This window comes from Lepidochelys olivacea (assembly GCF_965140295.1).
Source record: "Lepidochelys olivacea isolate rLepOli2 genome assembly, chromosome: 8".
NCBI classification, from domain to species: Eukaryota; Metazoa; Chordata; order Testudines; family Cheloniidae; genus Lepidochelys; species Lepidochelys olivacea.
Genome location: NC_140418.1, coordinates 62800027 through 62824878, shown reverse-complemented (window position 1 = coordinate 62824878; position 24852 = coordinate 62800027). Strand labels below are relative to the sequence as shown.

At 38.1% G+C, this 24852-nt stretch overlaps 1 long non-coding RNA gene across 4 annotated transcripts; it reads left to right on the top strand.

Annotated features, from left to right (window-relative positions):
- Positions 1-452: 452 nt before the first annotated feature.
- LOC311525291 lies at positions 453-23822 on the top strand. 4 transcript variants are annotated; one of them, XR_014712736.1, is made up of 4 exons: positions 453-631; positions 1746-1820; positions 3994-4117; positions 22408-23822. It is a non-coding gene; the product is annotated as an uncharacterized lncRNA (long non-coding RNA). The 4 variants fall into 4 exon arrangements; XR_014712737.1 differs by having other exon boundaries at positions 3989-4117; XR_014712738.1 differs by lacking the exon at positions 22408-23822 and adding an exon at positions 5597-8091.
- The last annotated feature ends 1030 nt before the right edge of the window (positions 23823-24852 follow it).

Genomic DNA, 24852 nt, shown 5'->3' with positions numbered 1-24852 from the left:
TACTCCATTTTGCTTATTTTGCCTTATACTCCATTTTGCTAGCTTTGAATTAATAAGAAGAAATTGTAGCACTGAATTAGTAAGAAGAAATTGTTCTGAGTTTATTCTTTACCAATTGTGTTAATGATTGTTCTTAGAAGGATAGAAGTTGTATGGCTGTAATTGCCTTATTTACTGTTTGGTGTGAGTGAAGAATGTATGGCAATTAACTGAGAAAGGATAACTGTGCCAGATGATCAAGAAGGGAGTGGAGGAGTCAAGAGGCACCAACTTTATCATCAATCACCTAGATGGCAGATTGATTACCCTAAAGCAAAGGCATACACCCCAAGGATGAGATAAGGAGTTGAGCCAAAGGGATGATATAAGAAACAGCTGTGGATCCTCCCCCTTACAACTCAGAATAATACTAATTAAGAACAACCTCGAATACCTCCCGATTGACAGCTCCGGTGTGACACAGCAAGGTCCATAGACTTGTATGGGAACTTATCACTATAAAAGCCATGGGACTTTGGGTTCATTCTGTATCAACATCAAGCTTCAAACGCGTTTGACAAAGGCCCAGCTCCCCTCCCTTCTGTGCAGTTTCAGCTGGCCACTGGAACTGACCGAGCAACACTAAGGACTGGTAACTATAAGATCCAGCTGTAGAACCTTTCGGGGAGGGGGGTGGGTGGGTGGGTGGGTGTGTGTGTGGAAGCATATGCTGATTTCAATGCTTAAATTGTACTCAATAAATGTGGTGTATTGATTTATCCGCTTGAAAAAGATTCCATTTGCTTCTTATAAGCATAACTCTGACACCAACCCCTCCAAAACTGACTTCAGAAATTTTCCTCCTCTCAAGCATACTAATTCTACGGTAAAGGCAGAAGAAAGGATCTGGTTCCATGGGTATGTAAGAAAAATGATCTAATCATCATGTTTGTTTCATGTAGTTCAATAGCTTATTAGAATAGGGCCTGATCCTGTATTCATTGACGTCAGTGAATATTACCATTCACTTCAAGGAGAGCAGGACTAGGCCCTCAGGAGACTGCAGGATTTTTCCCTCTACAAGAAATGGCCTTAACACGTTAGCATAGTTCATTCAAAAATGTCCTTCTACTCTTTTCTTTTTTTGTAAAGTGCTATGGTATGCAGCCTGCCACATTCTTCTAATGCAATTTAAATGTACTTTGCCTGCATGCTGTGTTCAAACCACTGTCCCCCACAGTGGCTATTTCTTCTGCATTCCTGGTAGTGGTATCAGTGTTCAAAAACCCTGCTTTGAGACAAACAGAAACGGCACAATGGAGCAAAAAGGGTCTTCCCTTGTTACTTAGGAGAAATTTTGATCAGGTAGGACCAATTTTTTTTTATAAATCCACAGCCAAAGTCAGACAGATGTTATGAGTACTGCTGACTCTTCCTTTCTATTTTGCTGATTACTTATTCCTGAAAATATTCAATAGGTCAAGAAGGGTCATTGGCAAAATTAAATACTTCATTGCCTCATTAAATACCATGGCCTAAATACACAGTGAAGTCAACCAGAGCGTGGATTACTGACTGATTAATAATTTAGTAAATGCCTCGAGGTATGGTAATGTATGAAGTTATGCCATATAAATAAATATTTACTCTAGTGCTCGTAAACTTTTTGTCCGGACAAAGACAAATAAGATGGATGAGGCTATATTTGTAATGTCTGAAATGTTGCTCTTGTTTTATGAATCTTCCCCTCATTTTTCATTATGTAGCACTGTATGAAGATGAAGTTCTTATGGTGAAATCTTAGCATAAAACACAGTTTGGAGGTTCAACTGAGAAGTCAGGTAACTGTACCTTGTTTGCTTCATATTTTACACTATTTTTCTGCTATTTAGCAGCTGGGGTGTATAAAGTGTGATGTATATAGCATTTAGCAGTTTATATTACCTGGGCATCCTTAATTTAACATCAACTTACTGACTGAAGGATAGTACCTTACACAGTTTCTAAAATATCTTTTTTTCATACATCTTGGATGTAACAGTAAAAGTGAATTGAGATCCATCACAACATCTCCCTGCAGTCAGTATTACCTCATTAAAACCATCTCAGGGTCTTGAGTCCAGGACTGAGAATGGTGACCCATAGACATCAAAAGCCTATTATGTAAGCTACAAAAATTGTTGGCTATAATGATTAGTGTGCTTTCAAAGTATTGGTGGAATTTTGTGTTATCAGCTAGTATTCTCTAGAGCCCCACTAGATGATGTCCGTAAAATCCTTTTGTTGCAAATGTAGGCACCTCATCAAAAACACGCTCTCTTCTAAGTTTCCATATTTTACACTTAACCTCAGCTCAGTCACAAACAAAACAACAAAAAACACCAAACAAACCCTGATCTAGCCTATTTATACTTTTCAAAGTTAGTGATTATTCTTCAGTAAAGTCAGAGCTACATATCAGCCCTCATGACAAAATCTGAACAGCATTCTGTGTGTTCATCCTCCTGGAATCTGCATGGAAAGGGCACCTTACATATACAGATTACATCCCTTGTGGAAGGAGAAGCCAGACAGCTTCACTACAGCTCCAGGACCCTTAAAGGCACTACAGAATATGATGGGCTTGTGAAGTTTAAAATAATAGAACTTTTTTTTGAGGTATTTCAAATATTTCTCAGGACAAAGTCAATAACACATGTTAAATCTTCTGTTTATCAAGTGGATTAGTGCAATGCTTTATGTGGAAATGGCAGTCAAAAATAAAAAAGAAGGTAGGAAGGATGAAGGAAAACACCTGTCAAACTGGCTCAGATTTTCAGCGGATGTGAATTGACATAGTTCCAATGATGTCAATGGAGTTACACTGATTTACACGATCTTAGGTGTAGCTTTCAGTGTCTGTTTCTGGACACAATGTCTTAACCATAGGATGATAGGTTGAATGTTAGAAATATTTCCATATAGTAAGACCTCTTGTATTCTTGAATTGTCTCCCAAGGTAACAGAGTAGCAGCCGTGTTAGTCTGTATTGCAAAAGAAAAGGAGTACTTGTGGCACCTTAGAGACTGAATACATCCGATGAAGTGAGCTGTAGCTCATGAAAGCTTATGCTCAAATAAATTTTTTAGTTTCTAAGGTGCCACAAGTACTCCTTTTCTTCTCCCAAGGAGGTGGTGGAAGATCCCTTGCTTAAGACATTTAAATCTGGACTAGAAAATAACCCTAGGAAATAATAGGTCTTTTCCATGTCTAATTCCTAGGATTCTGTGATCTCGGTACTCACTGATCATACTTTGGGCATGGTGACAATCATATCCTTTCTACTTTGATAGCTGCAATTGGTGTTGTTTGAGTTATGCATAAGTGAATACAAGTTTTTTTTTAAAAACCCTGACCACTTCATGAATCACTCAAAGTACTCTACTATGAGTGAAGAAAGTACTTCTCATTACCTTAAGACCAAATTTTTATCTGTGACAAAATACAGCAGTTTGCTGTTTTACCACTATGGGCATCTCCAGAGTAACTAAAGAGAACAATACATTTGGTATAAAGTAGAACAAAGATTTCCATGTACCTTACTCTAAAGATGGCACAGGATTTATTTAGGTCAGGCATTTTAAATATGAAATCAACATAAGGAGCCATATAAGTAAAGTTATCCACATTAAGACCAGTATTTTCAAGCTTAATTTCATATCAACACACTTAATTTTAGGCAACCAAATCTGAACATTTGATACCTCGATATACTAAGTGTGTTTTACTCTCTCGCCAGCAGATGCAGAACCTACAAATATTATATATATTTTAGCTTGAAACTGCAAAATCAGAGCTCCAAAAAATTTCATATGGAAATATATAAACCTTGGGCTAATGCTGGTGCCTTTTTTGTCTCCCTGATGGATTTCACTACTTCATACTCTTTTTTTTTTCTTTAAGCACAGTTCTGAATTCACTTTGCTCTTAATGCATTGTTTTTCTCTTACATTTCCCATGTCTAAATAAGCCCAGATGTCTCAGAAATACTTCCCTGCACTACTAAGCTGTTTATCTCATGGAAGTGATATTTATGAGGAATGAGGAAGCATGTCACAAAAGAACAGTCAATGACTCCTAGTTAAACAACTTTGGGCAGGTAAGACAAACACTAGCAGAGTTGCCTGTGTAATGTGACTTACACATGAGAGGGTTTATTTTTAGTTAGTAGGTGAAATTTGTGAATGGGCACAAATCTGTGTTTATGGGTCCCAGTTGTGGAATGCGTACATTGGTGTATGCTTCCTTACTGGTGTGTAACCCAATTGACTTCACCATGAGTAACAGTTACATAGGTCAGTCCCCAAACAATTTGCATCTTTAAGCAGCTAATTTGCATCCACATTCAGGAACTTAGAAATGCATTTACCCACAATTGGACCATGGGCACAAACGTGGGGAGCCAATTGCAGCCCCAAATGGTAGGTCAGCCATAATAATGGAACACGTCTCTATTCTTTTTTTACTCTTAACATGTTATGAATTCCTACCATTTTCATCTTTAATGAAGTTTACCAGCTTCCATTTCACCAAAAATAATGGAAAAGAGTGCTTTAGCAGAGCATGAAAAGCAGTAACCGTGCTCTCTCAATGGTTCAATAATATATACCCCATTAATTGTCCATGTATACTTATATCTCTACCTGGAATAAACCAGTAAATGAATTATTGATTGTTGAACATTAATTGATGCATTTATGACTAGAATACTGAAAAATTTGGTATTTACTGAATTCTTCAATGTTCAGTTATTGTGGCTTTTTTTATTATGTCTCCCTCCTTCACCCACCATTCCAGAAGATCAAAAGATAGTCACAAATTACCAAAAGCCTTTTAAGATCACATAACAGAGATGGGCCTACATGTGATTTTGTCCCACAAATTATTTCAGAAGTGCCTTTGTAGTTAGGCTTTGAAACTATGGGCAGAATTTAATGTGGGAAATATTCACATTATTTTTTCAATTTAATTTTTCAGTGATTTGACAGACCATGTTACTTAAAAATAAAGTATATTTTTCCTGCAAATATATGGATCACTTTATGGTAGTGAAGTAAGTAGTGGTATTACCAGTCATTTTTGGAGATGGTGTCTAGTTCATATGAACTATGGAACACTATATTCACTTCAATCTGAATTGTATACCGTCGTTAGCAATGTTGAGTAACTAGAAACTTCAACTTGGGGCTGATTCTGCAACTCTTATGCAAGTGGTCCTTGCTCAAGGAGTCTCACTGGAGTAAAAGGGACTACTCAGATATTTAGGAGATTACAGTATCAGGCCCTTATTACATAAATCAAAGACAACATTTAACAAAACATTTAGACCCACTACAAGATAAGGATCAGTTCTCCCAGTCCATAAGGAAATGGTGGCTGTTTCACGTGGCAACAATATGATAGTAGATATTCATGTGGCTACCAATGTCACCACCTAACTGCGTGTTAATTCTGTCTGTGCCAGGAGACAACCCCAAATAGCACTGGGGTAATGGACAAGCTTTCTATTGCCATATAGTCCAGTACGGTCTGACCACAGATCACTGACTTTGAGTATCTTCCCTATCATCTCTCACAGGTGAATGTATGACTGCAATTTCCACCACCACCACCACATGGAAACACCAGTTAAACATCCACAGTATGGGAAATTACCATTCTTTATTGATCCATTTTTTTCCCCAAGATACCCCTAAGTATTTTAAATGAAGAATATTTTCCATTAGCTTAAAAATATAACTTTCAGTCTCTGACCTCAACTGGAAAATTTGCAAGGTGTCTGATTTATACATTGAAATGGGACATTAATAATCACATGCTGTGTATATTTTCCTAATAAAGAATAATAAGTTGTCATACATAGACTAAAGTCCTATACTAGTCTGGAAAAAAAAGTGTCCAAAATAGGCATCGGAGATAAAATATTTCTGACATCAGCTCTAGAACAAAAGTACCAAATAGATTTAATAGAAACTACAACATGTTTCAATAAAGTAATGGCTAGTAAATCAATTCTGAATAAGTGTGCATTACAATCTTAACTCATTGATTTTTGACTAAGTGATACAACTAGAGATGGACAAAATTGCTTGGATATTGAACTAACCCAAAACAATTCTGAGGCTCAGAAATGTCCCATTATTATTATTATTATTCACTACCTACCCCCATTAGTTTTCATTTCTCTGCATCTGATTCTGGCAAAAAATGAGGAAAAAATGCCAAAATACCTCAGAAAAAAGGCTGTTCTAATTCATAGATGTTCTGTACCAGTTTTGCAGACCCAAGAAGTTCAGAGAATTTTAAATAAGCATGTGAGTTGCTGGTTTCCTCTTTGAGCTGAGCTTCCAAACTGTTTGTGATTAGATGCTCACTAACTGTAGAGCATATAGAAGGAAATCCTCCTATTAAGAAAATCTATACGTGCACCTCCCCTTTGTGTCCTAGAATTCAATGCTTTATTCTGTAGAAAGTGAACAATCCCGATGCCCTCAGCATAGATAGTAAAATTACTATATTGTGTACCTAATTATGAAATGAGATACCATGGGAGAACCTGAGTTGGTGATCAGCTTATATCCTAAAGCAAGATAGTCCTTGTAACTTTATCCCAAATGCAGATGCTAGTCTAATTCATAACAATGTTGAATAATTTCAATAATATACAAGGGCATTGATTTCCAAAGAATAATTATACATACTTCTTCTGAAATGTTTTAATTTTTTAAATTTGTTTGGAGTACCTACTTACTCTTGCACTATTGTTTGTATAACTAGGAACAGCAGTGGTTGGAATTCCAACCTATATAGCCAAATAAATTATGTATCAAACAGATACAGCATTTTGGAGAGGAGAGTGAGTTGATATCTGCTGTACTGAATCAGAGATTTCAAGGCCAGAAGGGAGCACTGTGATCATCTCATCTGACCTTCTGTGTAATACAGGCCACAGAATGTCCCCTGCAAAATTCTTAGAGCATAACTTTAAGAAAAAACATCCAGTCTTGATTTAAAAAATGGCTAGTGATAAAGAATCCACCACGAGCCTTGGTAATTTTTTCCAATGGTTAATTACCCTCATTGTCAAAATTTAGGTCAATCTTATTTCCAGTCTGAATTTGTTTAGCTTCAGCTTCCAGTCATTTGATCATGTTATGCTTTTCTCTGCTAGATTGAAGAGCCCATTTTTAAATATTTGTTCCCCATTTTGATACTTATAGATTGTAATCAAGTTACCCCTTAACCTTCTCTTTGTTTAGCTAAATAGATTCAAGGAGCTCAGTTTATCACATAAGGCGTGGGGTTTTTTTTAAAACACTTTAATCTTTCTTGTGGCTCTTCTCTGAACCCTCTCCAATTTATCAAAATCCTTCTTGAATTGAGGATGCCAGAACTGGACCCAGTATTCTAGCAGCAGTCACAGTAGTGCCAAATACAGAGAGAGAAAATAACCTCTCTACTCCTACTTGAGATTCTCCTATTTATGCATCCAAGATTGAATTAGCCCTTCTGGCCACAGCATCACTCGGGGAGCTCGTGTCCTGCTGACTATCCACCATCATCCTCAAATCTTTTTCAAAGTCACTGCTTCCAAAGATACAGTTCCCCCATCTTGTAAGTATGACCTACATTCTTTGCTCCTAGATGTATACATTTAGCCATATTATAACACATATTGTTTGTTTGTGCCAGGTTTACCAGATCGCTCTGAAATCAGTTACCAGTCCTCTTCATTATTTACCCACCCCCTCTCAATTTTTGTCTTATCTGCAAACTTTGTCATTAATGATTTTGTTTGCTTTCAGGTTAGTGATAAAAACGTTAAATAGTGTAAAGGCCAAGAACTGATTCCTGTGAGACTCCACTGGAAACACACTCACTTGACAACAATTCCCCATTTACAAGTACATTGAGACCTATCAGTTACCCAGTTTTTAATCAATTTAATTTGTGCCAGGTTACATTTTATATTGTTTCTTTTAATCAAAATGTTGTGAGGTACTAAGTCAAATGCCTCAGAGAAGTCTAAGTACAATACGTGAACACTATTACCTTTATCAAACAAATTTGTAATCTCAGAAAAAAAAATATCAAGTTATTTTGATGGAATCTATTTTCCATAAATCCATGTTGCTTTGCATTAGTTACATTACCCTCCTTTAATTCTTTATTAATCAAGTCATGTATCAGCTGCTCCATTATCTTGCCCAGGATCTATGTCAGACCTATAATTATCTGGGTCATACCATTTATTATTTTTAAAAATTGGCAAAACATTAGCTTTCTTCTAGTCTTCTGGAACTTTTCCAGTGCTCCAAGACTTATTGAAAAAAAAAAACCACAACATTAATGGTCCAGCAATATCCTCTCCCAGCTCTTTTAAAACTCTTGGATGCAAGTTATTTGGGCTTACTGATTTTAAAAAGTTCTAACCTTTAGAGCTTCTATATTACTTTCTCCAGAGGTACTAGTCAAATGGACAAAGATATCAGCACCATATGATACTGTCATGGGGTGTCCATCCCACACAGGACTGAAAGGTGGCCAAGTAGGGTTGGCCAGGCTGAACCTGTAGGAGAAGCAAGGAAGGCTGGGACCTAATTGTTGATGGTGCCCAACTGAGGAAATTTATAAGCCAAGAAGCTGGCAACAGAAGGGGGCTGCAGGAAGGCAAACTGCAGTTATTCCCTGAGAGGAGGGAATTGGGAGGATGGTGAACCCAGAGAGGGATGAATCCAAGAAGGTAGGGAAAGGCTCAGGAGAAAGCAGCATGATAGGATAGTGCACATCTTGACTGCTGACTGGAGGGCCTTTGAGCTGGAACCTAGAGTAGAAGGCAGCCCCAGGTTCCCCTGTCAGCCATTGGGGAAATGGCACAAGCCTGGCAGAGGACAGTGGACTGACTGGGACAGTTGGTCCTGGAAAAAAATTGTTATACTACCACTGGAAGGGAAACATGTATGGTGACCCAGCCTGAGGGCTGAGCCATAAAGAGAAGGCTGCAGTTCCTGGAGCAAGGGAGGTCTGCAGGATGAGAGGAGGACTGGAAAGACACTGCTGGAGGAGGGTGCAACACGTGGCTGGAGTTTATCCCAGGCTGGCCAGGAGGAGGTGCCACTAGTGTTGAGTACACCCCATCACAGATACCAAAAACAGAACAGAAATATTTAACGAACACTTACTTCTGCCTTATTATTAATTCTACCACTTCCATCTAGTAATGGACCAATACCATTGTCAGGATTCTTTTTGTTCCTAATATATTAAAAAACACAAATCTAAAAAAAAAAAAACCCAAAAAAACAAACCCACCTCTTTCTTATTGTCCTTAACTCTGATACATGTGGCATCTCTCTCATATAATACTAGCCAGGGAAGAAGCACCAGCGTTGGACTCCTGAATGATATTTGAGATGTTACGATATCTTAAAGCAAGTTACAAGTCAGCCATAACAGAGCAAGAACAACAGTTAGATGGCATGCACTGGGTGACAAGATACAGCCACAAATAAAGAATGTTGGGTTGTGTGTGTGTGTGTGTCTTTTGTCAGTTCACTGACGTTCATGATGTAAGCACCAGTAGACGAAGAACAAACTGGTGGCTGAGAAAAGATTTTGGGTTTTTTTATGGTATACACAACATTTACAATATAAACAGTTTACCACATGCTCTTGCTAATTGTATGTATTTGAATGGGTCATCTAAATACTTTTATAGTTGCCCTCTTACCCTTAATAAGTGATTTTCATGTGATTTCACCTTTTGCGTTTCATCTTTATCTTTTTAAAGTCAGCAATGAAAGAATAAAAAAATGTGAATTTCAAAGAGGGTCTGACTGTAGTTTGTTTTCTGTTACACAAATTGATTTATAATGCCTGCAAAATGCATTTAACTGTGATACTTTATACTGTTTAAATGCCCAGCAGGCTCATTTCATGCTGCTACACTATTCCAGTTTTAAAAGCTTCTGCTTTATTTCAGTAGCTTTGACTGGCTGTATCCTTTGGCAATAGAAGGCTCACAATTATAACTCCTACAGTCTCCCTCAAAGTTATTAAAGAATAAACCAGGACTCAGCATTGTGAAGCATAATTCAAAGTAATATTCTGTCTCCTTGCATTTATAATTTAATAACTGATTAGTTTATTCTTTTATATAACTTCCTTTAGATTGCACATTTTCATTATGAATGCCCTTACACTATACCAATGAACAATTAAGGTAATAAACCTGCAAATATTCAGTGAGTTTTCCATTGAAACTCTATCTCATACATTATTTGTTATAGCTATGTTAAACTGTTTAGATTTTGACTAAGTAATTGGTTGATGCTTAAACTCTAAGTTGCTTAATCAACACACATGCTAATAGTGTTAACATGAAATGATGGTTCAGGCATGTAAATAGCATCAGCAAATAAGGTATATACTGAGGCTTTCTAAAGCATCCTTCACTTAGATGTGTTGGAGTTATGACACAAAAGATAGTCTGTATTATTCCAATGAATAAATAGCATCACTAAATATTATTAATCTTTATTCAAATTGTACTGAGCTGATTCTAGTGATATTTTTCCCATTCTAGTTAAAAGAAAGGAATTTAATCTGTTAGTGCCAGCTATTTTCCAGCCATAAATCCTGGCAAAAGCTATGATTTTCTCTGCTGCTTTAGAATTATGTTACAACAGGTAGGTTTATTTTAATACAGCTTGTAGACCATATCTGACTTTGCTTATGTGCTTGCTTATGTGCATCAGGAGATTGCATGTTCACATCTCAAACCAGAGCAGGACTCTATGGGCCTGATTTTTTCCTCAGGTTCAGCTAACAGAACCCAAGCTATGGGATCCCAGAGGTCAAATGTCCAGTGTCCACCCAGAGTCAGGCTACAGAAAAACAAACCACTCACATCTCCTGCTTGCTGGGGGGCTCTGCATCTTGTTTGCATGGGCCAGAAAGTGGACAGGGATAGCTAAAGAGGAGGTGAGTCTCCTGGGTAGTCTGTGCTTCAGGTGCTACTACAGAGATTTGAATCTTTCCTCAGCAGAGGGTGGCAGAGTTAGGGCTACTTGCTCTTCCCCAGGGGGAATTTCCTTAATCCCAAGAGCAGACTATTGGCTATATTGACATTGTTTCATTTGCACATAATTTCCATACCAACAGGAACTTTGCCACATTACAATTAGATCATACATACTATGTTTCAGATTTGCACTGGCAATTTTTTTCCCCTTTCAAGTGTACCATCCCTGGCCTCCGAAGGATCATTTCCTGGGCAAATTAATGCAGCTTTGCAAAAAACTAATATTTTACTTGCTTATCTATGTCTCCCAGATTAATGGGTACATTTTGCAAGACTAGTGCAAGATACTCTTTATGAGTGCTTTCAGCTCGAGTGCTCAGGTATAATAATGTTTGTAATATTTTCCAAACTGCTTAATATGTAACATTTTGTCTTCATAAAATTTTCTTTAGAGTTTCATTATGATTTTTTACAAAGATCAAGCATAGTTGCAATTCAAATGAGTTTTCACTTAAGGGAAAACAAGTGAACAAGAAAGAATAAAAGTCAAGGCTTTAAGAGAGAGCACAGAGTCTATCTTCCCTGTAACAGGCCACATCTGAGCTGAACTCAAGATGGTGGCAGCCTCTGGCACACAGCAGACCTCTAGTAATTTAAAGATAAAACACAGATACCAAAGTCATAGCATTTATAGCCACACACACTCACACACACATACTTCATACTATAATAGCCTCAAATAAGCATCATCACATGCTCCCTGTAGGCTTGTTTTCCTATTGTGATATTTCATTTAAACATCATATATTTCCTCTTCCTAGCTCAGCTATTCTAGGTTTCTTTTTCATAATCTTCCTGCACTTATTCTAGGAGATGTTAATCTCTCATATCATTCCAATATTTCCTCCCCAAAAGTAATTTCTGTTTGATTCCTTCTCAAACTGAGGGGAAGGAAAGCAAAACAAAACTTAAACAGGACCAGCAAGAAGGGTTCTTTGCTAACTCATAACCAGGTGATATTATTTTACATTATACTTTCATCCCCTCTTGTTTCTGAGTGTCCTCTTCTATTGTCACAGCACATTTAGATTTTGAGCTTTTTGGCTCTTTTGATTTGGTTACTTTGAAGTGTCAAGCATATCTTAGAGTCTCAGCTATAAAAACAACCCCATCTCATTGTTATCTTGGCATTCCAGAACACCAAAAAGAGATCATTCTTTTTGAGTCAGGTGGATGCATGATCAATTTCCTTTGAATACAGGAGGCCTGGACATAGTTATCCCAGCCCTTCGGATTTTCAGTCATGTTTTGTTTGAGCCACATGCACAGTTACTTTCCTGGCTTTTTTATACTCTCTATGTACACTCTCTCTCACAGCATATCTATTTCTCAACTGGCTACCTGCAGCACTCTTTCATATGTGGCCTCCACCAGACTCCTCACAGTTTTGGGCTTCTCTTTCACTCATGATGCTCCATCTCTTTAACATGAACTACTGGGTCATGTCACTTGTTAAGATGAAAACCCTACCTTGTCTCTTTAATTCCTCTCTTTTTATAAATCATCTTGTGACAGTATACAATAAATGTGGGGTTTTTTTTAAATGTAGAGGGATCTTTGTATTAGGAAAAAAATAAACCTTTCTTCCCACTTAAATCTTCCCTTGTAATGGCATCTTTATGTCATCATCAGAGTCACCATTGATTTGCATTGAAATAGCTTCCTATAATCTCACATTGTGTAATGGCTCTGTAATAGGTGCACCATGGTGTCATATTGAAGCAGTTTCAGAGTAGTAATCTCACATAAGAGCATCATAATTTCACAAGCTAATGGGTAGGCTACGGCTGAAGAGACACTTCAATCTAGTCTTTCTATTTTCTAAATATGAAGTGACACCAATTCACATAAGACAGTCCCCAAAATGTCTTTTTAAAACATGTTTTATTTCTCTTGAACTCTGAAGCTTTGACAATGTATTTAATAAAATTGGGTTTGGATTTTTTAAATAAAGGTCATTGTAGCCCTTGGACACCAGCTCTGTACTGCTATCCTTAACCCTTCTGCTTTTCAGTTGTGTAGATATTCAAAAGGCTTAAACAAGCCAATACAGCCAAAGCACCCCTTTTGGTTTCACTTTTATAAAACCTCCCGCAGCTGAAAAACAGTGAAAACTGGCCAACATTTTTCAAAAGAGGGAAGGGACTGAGACTAAATGGCATCCTCCCTTCCCTCCAGATCTATGGAAGGACATCTGTGCAACTTGCATGTGCCTGGGACTCCGGAAAGCGTGGGGTGGATGGCTGTGAGGGGAACACATGGAACCAGAGAGTGGCTATTCTGCAGCGTTATTCCCTAACACCTCAAGGGGTTTCCCTGTGTAAGATCAAGCTGGTGTTCTCTGGCATTACCTTACACAAGTTTCCCCTCAGTCTACTGAAACCCACCTATGGTAGAGGGAGAAACTTTGGGTCAACTGCTGGCAAGAAGAAATGCAGCCTCCCTGTCTTAGTTTGCCCCAAGGTTTAATACAGAATCATTAGGTTCCCACATAAATGTTTCAACCATTCTTGGAGGATTCATTCCTGGGCTCCACATTACCTACATATCCCACTTGTGGGGAAACCTTGCCCCCCAAATTATGTTTCAAAGTTATCTCTGTAAATTAAAACATAAGATGTTTCCTGGACATTCTGTGTATTTTTTTTCTTGCAGAAAGAATCATTCTTCCTAGGTTGTGTGTGTTTCTAGTGAATACAAATATTTATTACACATACACACACACACACACACAGAGTTTAGATTCTTGATTGGATTAAACCACCTGGAGATCAAGTAAAAACAGGTCCTGCATGATGTTTTGGGAGAGTCACATGGTAGCTTTCTCAAGACAGTTTAAGGCTGGATGAAATTCTTTTGCTAAATATTGAACATATTTTAATTCTGTGGGTTCAAATGCTTAACTTGTTCTTCTAAGGAGAGAAGTAATTAAAAGACCAGAGGAAGTGGAAAAAAAAATCAAAAGACAGAGGATGGAAGATACAAAGTATAGAATAAGCAGAATAAAACAAAAACAAAAAAGAACACAGTTGAGAGAAAGACAATAGATTAGGTATACTAAAGAATAATTAAGAATGAGTGAAAACCAAACTAAGTGAAGCTGAATCTGAAGTTCAGGCCTTAAAAAAAGGAAAAAAAAAAAAAGATAATTACACCATCTTGAACTTCTATAGCAATTTGTACCCGAGGCTCTCATAGTGCTTTATAAATATTAATAATGAATGGGGCATCACAACAACACAGCTGTGAAGTCATCAGATCTTTAGAACAGTGATCGAGAGAGGGTCCTTGCTGAAACCAAAAGTTACCTCTCTCATTCTGGCTGTGGATGTGTAGATTGTAAACTTTGATTTTGAGGCACCATGGTTGTATCCCTCTCGGCTGCCCCAGTTTTTTGGCCTATGTATTTTATCACCATGATATTTAAGCTTCACATAATAGCCCAAGATGGCTCTGTGTGCCTTAAATGGAAGAAGCATCTCAGCTTGCCACAGGCTTTTGGCTTTTAATTTTTCATTTTCCAGTCTCACTAACTATGGGTTGGTTCTAGGAAGACAGCATTACTGGAAAAGACTGTAACAATGAGGTTTTTGAGTTTACACATAAACAAAATCAGATTAGTCTTGTAAGATTCCACAGCTAGTGGCCTGACATTGAAAGAACCTTACTCCTGAGATTCCCTGCCACAGGGCAATGTAGCTGAAGCATTTTGCTGGAACATATTGTCTTCAAGGGTCACAAAGGGATTTGGTGTCTTCAAGGCACATTGGTCCCAGCTCATTAAAAAATGCCTTGCAGATCTGGGCTAGGCCCTTCAGTTCACTTCAGAGAGGGGAAAGCTTCCATGAGAGGCGAGAAGTAGATCCACCACTTCACTGATCATCGTTAATCCTTGGTTTCTGAAATCCCTTCAGTGCTCCTCTGCCTTCCCATCTCTTTCTGCCTTTTGGGGGCAGACAGATGCTTGGCACCGGAACAGGAATCAGTCCAAGCAGAAAGGTAATCTCAGTTTGACCCTCCATTTGTTCATTGCACAAGTCAGACAAGAATAGGGGACAAAGAGTGCAAGTATAACCTATCCTTGCAGCAATTTTAAAAGTCTAATGTCATGAGCCAGCACAAATGCCATGTGTAGTCACGATAATTTTCCAAAAGTTACCTTAACCTTTACTGAACCCACATGTGCTTTTCCATTGTATACTCATATATTATAATTCATTTTGCAGTATTCTTTAATATTTTAACTGAAGAACTTGTGGTTTTAGTTCAGAAGGCTTCTGAGAATCTTAAAATAGAAACTTCCTGGAATTTTTTTTACACTTCAAAAGATACCAAACGTAATATTTTATGGGAAAATGAACTTTGAAGTGCTGTCTGCTGAATCACTTCTGTTCATGTTTTGCAATTAGCTAAATATAAAAAATATGTTATTGCCAGCTTTACAGAAGAAGGTTTTCAAAGGGCTCACACTTTGAGTCCTGCATTCATTTCTGCTATTTCACAAAGATCAGAAAATTAAGAGGAATAAAAAGATAACAATAAGCATCCCAAAGGGTCTATATTTGGGGATGAAAAACATAGTACAAAAGTCCTTTAAATCTGACAGATGCTAATTCAAAAGGGTTGATTTAATGTTAGGAAAGTAAAGTCAAGTCAAAACTGTAAGCTGTCACCCATCCATAGCATGTATATTTTTAATAGCTAAAAATGTTTGAAAAAACTACACGATAATACATTAATTTGGTCAATTATTAATATGATTTTTTTATTTTGTGAATTAAATTGTATCAGATCAAGATACACTCATTTTACATCCTGTATCCCAAAATTGCATAATCTCTGGTACATGTGCCCTTAATTATATCCTTACATCTGATTTTAATGTCACTCTTCTTCAATTGCATTTTAAACAAACAAACAAACGATACGCAACTTTATTTTGGTCACACCACAAACAAAGATGGGAGACTTATGTCTCATCTAATCATACAGACAAGGTAGGTTAGGTAATCTTTTCTTGTATCAACTTCTGTGGGTGAGAAAGACTAGCTTAAGAGCTTACACAGAGCTCTTCTTCGGGTCTCAGAAATGTACTCAGAGTGTCACAGCTAAATACAAGTTGGAACAGATTGTTTACCATAAGAAGTTAACATATTTCAAGGGACTATTCAAGGTGAAGTGACCTTTTAACATCTCTCCAGTCATTGAGGGGAAAGGGAAATAAAATTAAAAAGCTGGGGAGGAGGGTTAATGGGTTATAGATTGTTGCAATCAGCCATAAATACAGTGTCTCTATTCAGTTCATGACTTTTAATATCTTGCAACATTATGAATTTAAGCTCCCAGGCTTCTCTTTTGAAAGTGTAGGTTTCCTTTGAGGATGAGGACTGAGAGATCAGATATAGAGTGATTGCTTTGTGATATGCTCTTTTATTCTTCTTCCATGTGAGTTTATTTGAGAGCATAGTGATTGTCTCATTTCACCCACATAGTTGTTGTTGGGGTATTTAGTACACTGGATGAGACACACTTTATCTAGTCATAGGTTTCAGAGTAACAGCCATGTTAGTCTGTATTCGCAAAAAGAAAAGGAGTACTTGTGGCACCTTAGAGACTAACCAATTTATTAGAGCATAAGCTTTCGTGAGCTACAGCTCACTTCCTCAGATGCATATCGTGGAAACTGCAGCAGACTTTATATATACACAGAGAATATGAAACAATACCTCCTCCCACCCCACTGTCCTGCTGGTAATAGCTTATCTAAAGTGATCATCAGGTGGGCCATTTCCAGCACAAATCCAGTTTTTCTCACCCTCCACCCCCCCACACAAATTCACTCTCCTGCTGGTGATAGCCCATCCAAAGTGACAACTCTTTACACAATGTGCATGACAATCAAGTTGGGCTATTTCCTGCACAAATCCAAGTTTTCTCACATTCCCTCCCACCCCCATACACACACAAACTCACTCTCCTGCTGGTAATAGCTCATCCAAACTGACCACTCTTCAAGTTTAAATCTAAGTTAAACCAGAACATCTGGGGGGGGGGTAGGAAAAAACAAGAGGAAACAGGCTACCTTGCATAATGACTTAGCCACTCCCAGTCTCTATTTAAGCCTAAATTAATAGTATCCAATTTGCAAATGAATTCCAATTCAGCAGTTTCTCGCTGGAGTCTGGATTTGAAGTTTTTTTGTTTTAAGATAGCGACCTTCATGTCGGTGATTGCGTGACCAGAGAGATTGAAGTGTTCTCCGACTGGTTTATGAATGTTATAATTCTTGACATCTGATTTGTGTCCATTTATTCTTTTACGTAGAGACTGTCCAGTTTGACCAATGTACATGGCAGAGGGGCATTGCTGGCACATGATGGCGTATATCACATTGGTGGATGTGCAGGTGAACGAGCCTCTGATAGTGTGGCTGATGTTATTAGGCCCTGTGATGGTGTCCCCTGAATAGATATGTGGGCACAATTGGCAACGGGCTTTGTTGCAAGGATAAGTTCCTGGGTTAGTGGTTCTGTTGTGTGGTATGTGGTTGTTGGTGAGTATTTGCTTCAGGTTGCGGGGCTGTCTGTAGGCAAGGACTGGCCTGTCTCCCAAGATTTGTGAGAGTGTTGGGTCATCCTTTAAGATAGGTTGTAGATCCTTAATAATGCGTTGGAGGGGTTTTAGTTGGGGGCTGAAGGTGACAGCTAGTGGCGTTCTGTTATTTTCTTTGTTAGGCCTGTCCTGTAGTAGGTAACTTCTGGGAACTCTTCTGGCTCTATCAATCTGTTTCTTTACTTCTGCAGGTGGGTATTGTAGTTGTAAGAAAGCTTGACAGAGATCTTGTAGGTGTTTGTCTGTCTGAGGGGTTGGAGCAAATGCGGTTGTATCGCAGAGCTTGGCTGTAGACGATGGATCGTGTGGTGTGGTCAGGGTGAAAGCTGGAGGCATGCAGGTAGGAATAGCGGTCAGTAGGTTTCCGGTATAGGGTGGTGCTTATGTGACCATTGTTTATTAGCACTGTAGTGTCCAGGAAGTGGATCTCTTGTGTGGACTGGACCAGGCTGAGGTTGGTGGTGGGATGGAAATTGTTGAAATCATGGTGGAATTCCTCAAGGGCTTCTTTTCCATGGGTCCAGATGATGAAGATGTCATCAATATAGCGCAAGTAGAGTAGGGGCTTTAGGGGACGAGAGCTGAGGAAGCGTTGTTCTAAATCAGCCATAAAAATGTTGGCATACTGTGGGGCCATGCGGGTACCCATAGCAGTGCCGCTGATCTGAAGGTATACATTGTCCCCAAATGTGAAGTAGTTATGGGTAAGGACAAAGAACAAACGCTTCCTCAGCTCTCGTCCCCTAAAGCCCCTACTCTACTTGCGCTATATTGATGACATCTTCATCATCTGGACCCATGGAAAAGAAGCCCTTGAGGAATTCCACCATGATTTCAACAATTTCCATCCCACCATCAACCTCAGCCTGGTCCAGTCCACACAAGTCCACTCCTTTTCTTTTATCTAGTCATAAATATTCTTAGTTCATGTCAGATATGGAAAGTGCCATTATTATGCCAAAGTCAATAGGATGAAGTCATATGCTCTCTAGTAGACCAAGTGTGGTGTAAGTGTGGTGTGTGTGTGCTGCTATGTGGAACTGAAGCTGCCCAGGTTAAAAACAAAAAAGCTTAGACAGTCTAACTTTTTAATGCACATCCCCAGAAATGCTTTATTTTCAACAACAAAAAGAATCAATAGTTAGAGACTGATTGTTATACCAGGGAAAGGACTCAATCCCTGCTTATTATTGTACATTATTATCATTTGTATTCTAGTAGTGCCTAGAAGTCTCAGCCAAGATCAGAAACCCATTGTGCTAAGCATGGCACAAACAATTAGGAGGTGGTAGTTTGTGCTTCTGATGACTATATCCACTCTATCAATGACTCACTCTATGGTCTTGGTCAACTCACATACCTCTGTTTTTCTTCGTTTAATAGGAGGCTCCTGTTCATCTGTAGTAATACATACCTGTCTCACAGGGATGTTGAGAAGCTCATTTACTTGGTGTTTGTGAGACATTATAATCCACAGGTGAAGTATTAAAAGTGTCATAAGAGAGGACAATAGGATAGTGACATTTGCAGAAAGCCTGTGGACTGGAGCCAAGTAAATCAGCTGCCTTCCTTTTGTTCACATTGTAATATGTAAAATCTTACCCACAGCATTCTGCAGGTTTGTCATAACCTAGCCACATAAGTTATCTAGTGGAAGCTATTCAGTTTTGCCTCAATACGAGCAACAGCAAAACTATTTTCTGGGGTACACAACATACACATATTTTATGTCTATAAATGTTATATATTGTAATATAGTAATTGCACTGTAAGGACATCATTATGAGGTTTATTTATTTAGGAGGGTTAGGGGTTTTTTATACTCAATCTCTTCCAATAGACAGCAAGTACTGCAAAGATTACTGCTTCCAGAAACATTCATCAAGAGCTAACTACTTTTGCCTCCTTCCCACACTTCCTAAATAAATAACTTAGCAAATAGAATACAGCATTTCTACTTAGTTAATCTGCATATCGGCTACAGACTTTTAGACATACTTCTGTCTGATGCATTTGTTGTCTTGTGACAGATACCTACATTTTAACCTGATTAAATCAGTTTGATGCTTATTCCAGCAGCACATTCAGGGGGAGAAGAAATCCAGTCACAACACACCCACCCACCCAATTACACAATATTTTTTTCTCTCTCTCTCTCTCACGCTCACCCCCCCCCCCTCCCCACCCTATTGCAAGTTATTTTGATCTTCCTCCAAGTGTGAATGCTGGCACAAGACTGCGGTCAAAACATCAGATCCACTTTAAAGGTGTTCAAAATAAACATAAGCCTTCTAAAATATGAATTCAGATAGACTAAAATAGGCTTGTTCAAGAATTCACCAGTTCATCAAAAAAAAAAAAATCCTCTTCTTTTGTGAAGACATGTGACATTTCACAGTGCCATAACTTATGATGTATTGTATGTCTTGGTTGCAATCTGGAACAGTCACACATGAGATGAACAAACATGAACAGTGGTGTTTTGGTATTTTTTTGAATCAGAGACATTACAGAGATCTTCACACCAGACAGACACTGCTCATAGATGGATCTCGCAAGCCTTTACTTATGTGAGTGAGGGTTTGCAGGATTGAGCCCAATGCCACCAGAAGTGACAGCTCATTGAATGGATAACCAAAATCACATGGCCAAAAGACAGAAGAGTATTACAGGAGCTGATCAATATGTACATCTGAAATTTTAAAAGTATCTTGATTATGATAGAAAGATATACAATCAGTGGTATTCTGACTCATTCATTTCATTTCCAAGTGGACTTGGTATCACAGAATACGGTATCACAATTCTACTATTTTATCACAGAACTTGACATACTGATTAAGTATGACTTGCTTCCACCCTCCCCCCTGCTTTATAATGAGATTGCATGATAACAGGGACACAAATATAGACCACTGCTGTTTCTGCTTTGTGTGAGCATATTAATGCCATCATGACTTGTTCAGGTAAAAAAAAAGTGGTGAAAAAAAGCAAGAAAAGCGAGGGGAAAAATCCAATATTCCTTTTCTACTTCAATGGTTTCATAAAGTCTTTACAGTAAATCTATTTTTTTTTCTTTGCCCAAAGCTATGTTCCTTTCTGCCTTAGGCAATTTTCAAACTATTTACTTTTTTTTCCTCTCCGACTACCTAACATTTAAAATGAAATTGCATTCCATGCACTAAGCTGTTTTATAATTATTGTTAAGATCACATGTGAAAGCAGCTGGAGTGTAAATTACTCGGTAATATTCCAAATAATGATCTCTCTCTGCCCCCTCTGTCCTCCCCCCCCCCCACACACAGGGGGAATGACAGACTATTCAGTAGCTCTGTTTGCTCAGTTGTGACCCTCTCTGGAGAAGAAAATTGGAACTGAAACAAGTTAGTGACATTGTTTAGTGATGTGGATGACTATTAACTGAATAATAATAATGACACCAACTAAGCTCCACTATGAGAAACCTCTAGGTACAGTTAAGCAATAGGTCAAAGAGGGTGAAAAAGGTGTGTTTTCATCTGAATGTCTAAAGCCACACAGACATTTTTAAGTAAAATGATTTCAAAGACGTAGCAGATTTTACAAAAGAAAAGATATCATGTTGTCTAATGACATTTTTTAAGAGATGTAAAGAGTGAGTGATCTGTCTATTCTCAAGTAAAAATGAAAGCCTGTAATACTTTTTATCACACATATACAAGCTTACATAGGGGAAAATCCTCTGCACAGTCTGAGTAGCTGGATCAGGAACTGGACAGATATAAGATTGGGTGGTGCAATGGAGAGGAGTGATGATGAGAGAATGATTTCTCCTCACACACTAGGCTATTCATTGGTAATGACTTCAGCCCACAAGCTGAAGTAGCATCCACAAGCACTTATGGAGTCTCATCTCCCCAATACCAGAAGGTAGACAATGTGAAGATCCAGACAACAGCAAGTTCTCTAGGATCTCTTTTGTTCCCTATGCGATACATTGCTAAGGACTTGGCTTGCATGCAGTCTTCTTCCGTTTCACAGTGGAATCACACTAGTACAGCTAACAAAAGGCCTTCTGCATGCACAGTGGCAATATGGGGATTTGCCCCACAGGTCTTCTACTGTAAAGTATTTTAAGTAATGTTGCACTATACTTTTACATCAATTTATTAGATGAAGCTCATATTTCATTCCTACAACACTTTTTTTTAGTTTGACAGATTAAATATTGCCTATCAACATATTATACAGTATAGCATATTAGCCCACAGTAAGAGAACACATGAATTTGTAGAGAGACAAAATTTGGATGGACCTATCAATTAATCCAGGGATTAAAGAGACATTCTAGTTGGTGTGAGAAAATATTAACCTGGCTTATATATTCACAAGTCAATCTGGGACATGAAGGGGTATTTATATATTCATAAACTCATGTCAGAAAGAGAGAAAACCATTGGGGGATGAAGAAAGTAGGAACTGTACCTGCCAATTCAAAGGAACTCATGAAGAAAGACAGTGAATGACAGAAGAAAACCAAGCCTGTTTGGCCAGAGAAGCAAATACCATATTGAATAAAACTGGTGTGTACAATCGTTGTTACAACCAAGTCAGTATCATGACCAGGCTGTGGAATTTAAACAATTTCATTAAGAAAAGGAGTACTTGTGGCACCTTAGAGACTAACCAATTTCCTTTTCTTTTTGCGAATACAGAATAACACGGCTGTTACTCTGAAACAATTTCATTGTCATCCTACTAAAGAAGAGATGACTGCAAGACTAGATATAGCAAGAGATCTCCCACCTCCAATTAAAAGACACTCTGAAGCGTAACTGAAGGTGAAGACACTCCACGTAGATAAAGGGGAGCTAAAGGTGACGCTGAAGGTGATTATGACTACAGGTGCTAAATCTCTGAGGAGCTGTAATGCTAAGGATCAGACAAGGATTTTTGACAGTTTAAAGTGGCTCAATTGAACTTGGAAGCTGGTACACTTCTCTACCTCAGTGCCCAGATGGATGCTAGATATGATTTTCTGCTATTTTTCACTTTGTTATATTTCTCACTTTTTCTAAAACCTTTCTTTAAGGTACTTGGGTCTCAGGCTTTCTTGTCTCCCTAAACTTTTCTGTAGCATCTACCACTATAATGTTTAAGTGCTGGAGAAATAGGTGAATACTGTATTGTTTTTCTCTCTGGTCCTAGGGTTTCTTCTAAAGATAAGGAAACAATTTCTGCTTTCTAGTCACAAGTAGTCTGAGTCTTCTCTCACTTACATTAGTGTAAATCAGTTCTAGCTTTATACCACCATCTAACTGATAAAAGTAAAAGGAGAATCAGATCCAAAGAATTTAATATGCATCTTGCCTCAAGTACTCCAAAGTCATAGGGCAAAGTCATAGGCCTATCATCCAGAGGTGTTGCCAAGATCCTGAATTAGGTTGGTATCTTGGTGGGGAAAACCTAGTGAGCACAAAGGGTTAAAGAAATAGAGAATTGAAGGTTATAAAGTCACCCGTTTGATTTCTTAAGATCAGTGAGGCGGAAAATGACTATCATTTGTATCTAGCATTTGAGTCATCATAACTCCAAGTAATTAGAGAATGCAGAAGGAATATGCAACTATTTAATCTGTTTAACTCTAAAATGTTAAGTCCTTGAAACCAAGACACCTTCCAGAGCTGGAGATTTGAAACAGCGTGACCATTTGATTCCACCTAAGTAGCTTTTTGGCTCCTGTACAGCATTGTAGCAGTTGTCATCCCTGCTTTCTGGCTTCTGGGATGTTCTTAATTAGGCTCATTAGTAAGTAAGGCAGATAGGCCCTGAACTAAAAATTCATAAAATATTTAAAATTGAATTACATAATGTTTATGATTTGATCCATGTTTTCTAACATACATTTCTTTTCCATTTGGGAATTGTGTGAGCAGAGACTGATTGCCTCCTTTTTTTTTTGTTTTTTAATGTTACTCACTGAATGTTTTTGGCAAATAATTCTTGGTCTGTATATTGTGTTTGAGTATTGGCTTTAGGATATTAAAAATTCAAAGGCTGTACACTGCTGATTGGATGCAAGAGTCATGATGTATTGGGTCTGTTCTCAGACTGCAAGAGGGTAACTGAGAATAAAGGTTTCTGATGTGAATACTCACAATTGCAATTTCAGAATTTATTTATAAATACTACTTTTCTCCAAAGTGCACTTAACTTGCTCTTTCAGAAACTTTCCTGACAGTAAATTAATTTGGCAGAATATTTGTGGAAATTAAATCCAGAAGAGATATGAAGCCAATCAAAGCAAATGTATTTAATACTATTTGATTTTTATGCATTAGTCTCACAGCTGTCCTCATGGACAGCTAATAGCTTAGCAATGTTATAACTTCTTGAGACCAGGAAGTGATAAAGCAAAGTGTGCTATTAAACAGACTTAATCTGAATTTACTGCAGTCCCTCACCTTGTGAAATCCTGTTTTTTCCTAGTCTAAAGTTTTCCACTAAAACTTTTTTGGGGAGGAGAGAGAACAAAAAAAACTGGCACTCTCCTCAAACAAACATTCAAGAAATGAAACATTTGGCTGAAATCCCAACAGTTTTCATTTCATCCTCCCACTATGGTGCTTCATTGAAGTTATAGCTCAGGTGCTTCACGCTCCCATTCTCCTCAATAGGCCAGACTGCATATCCCATGATGCATCACAGCAGTTCTGCAAGAGGTGAGAACAAAGGGGCATCATGGGAGATGCAGTTAAGTGAGGGAGCCTCACCCATAGATAAGAATGTGGGTATGATGCACCCAGACTAGAATCGCAAGGATGCACTGCAGAAGCATTTCTGAATAAAAATTTTCAACAGAAGTTTGTTTTGTTTCAGCCAAAAGTTTTCAGTTTTTGATTTTTCATCAAAAAACTCCAACAATTTCCTAAAAGGAAAAAAATTGTCTGACCAGATCAACCCCCCTATATAAATCTCTTCTGCAACAAGTTCCTCCTAGATGCACTGGCTTTTTTTGTTTATTTGTTTGTTTTGTTTTGAGCATGGCCTGCTATCCACTTATCTGAGTTCCAGGTGGGGCTAGAAGACCAATTCCCTTATCTTCTAAGGCATCTTTGGGGAGGGATAGCAGGCCCATTGCATCTCACAGAAACTTGATG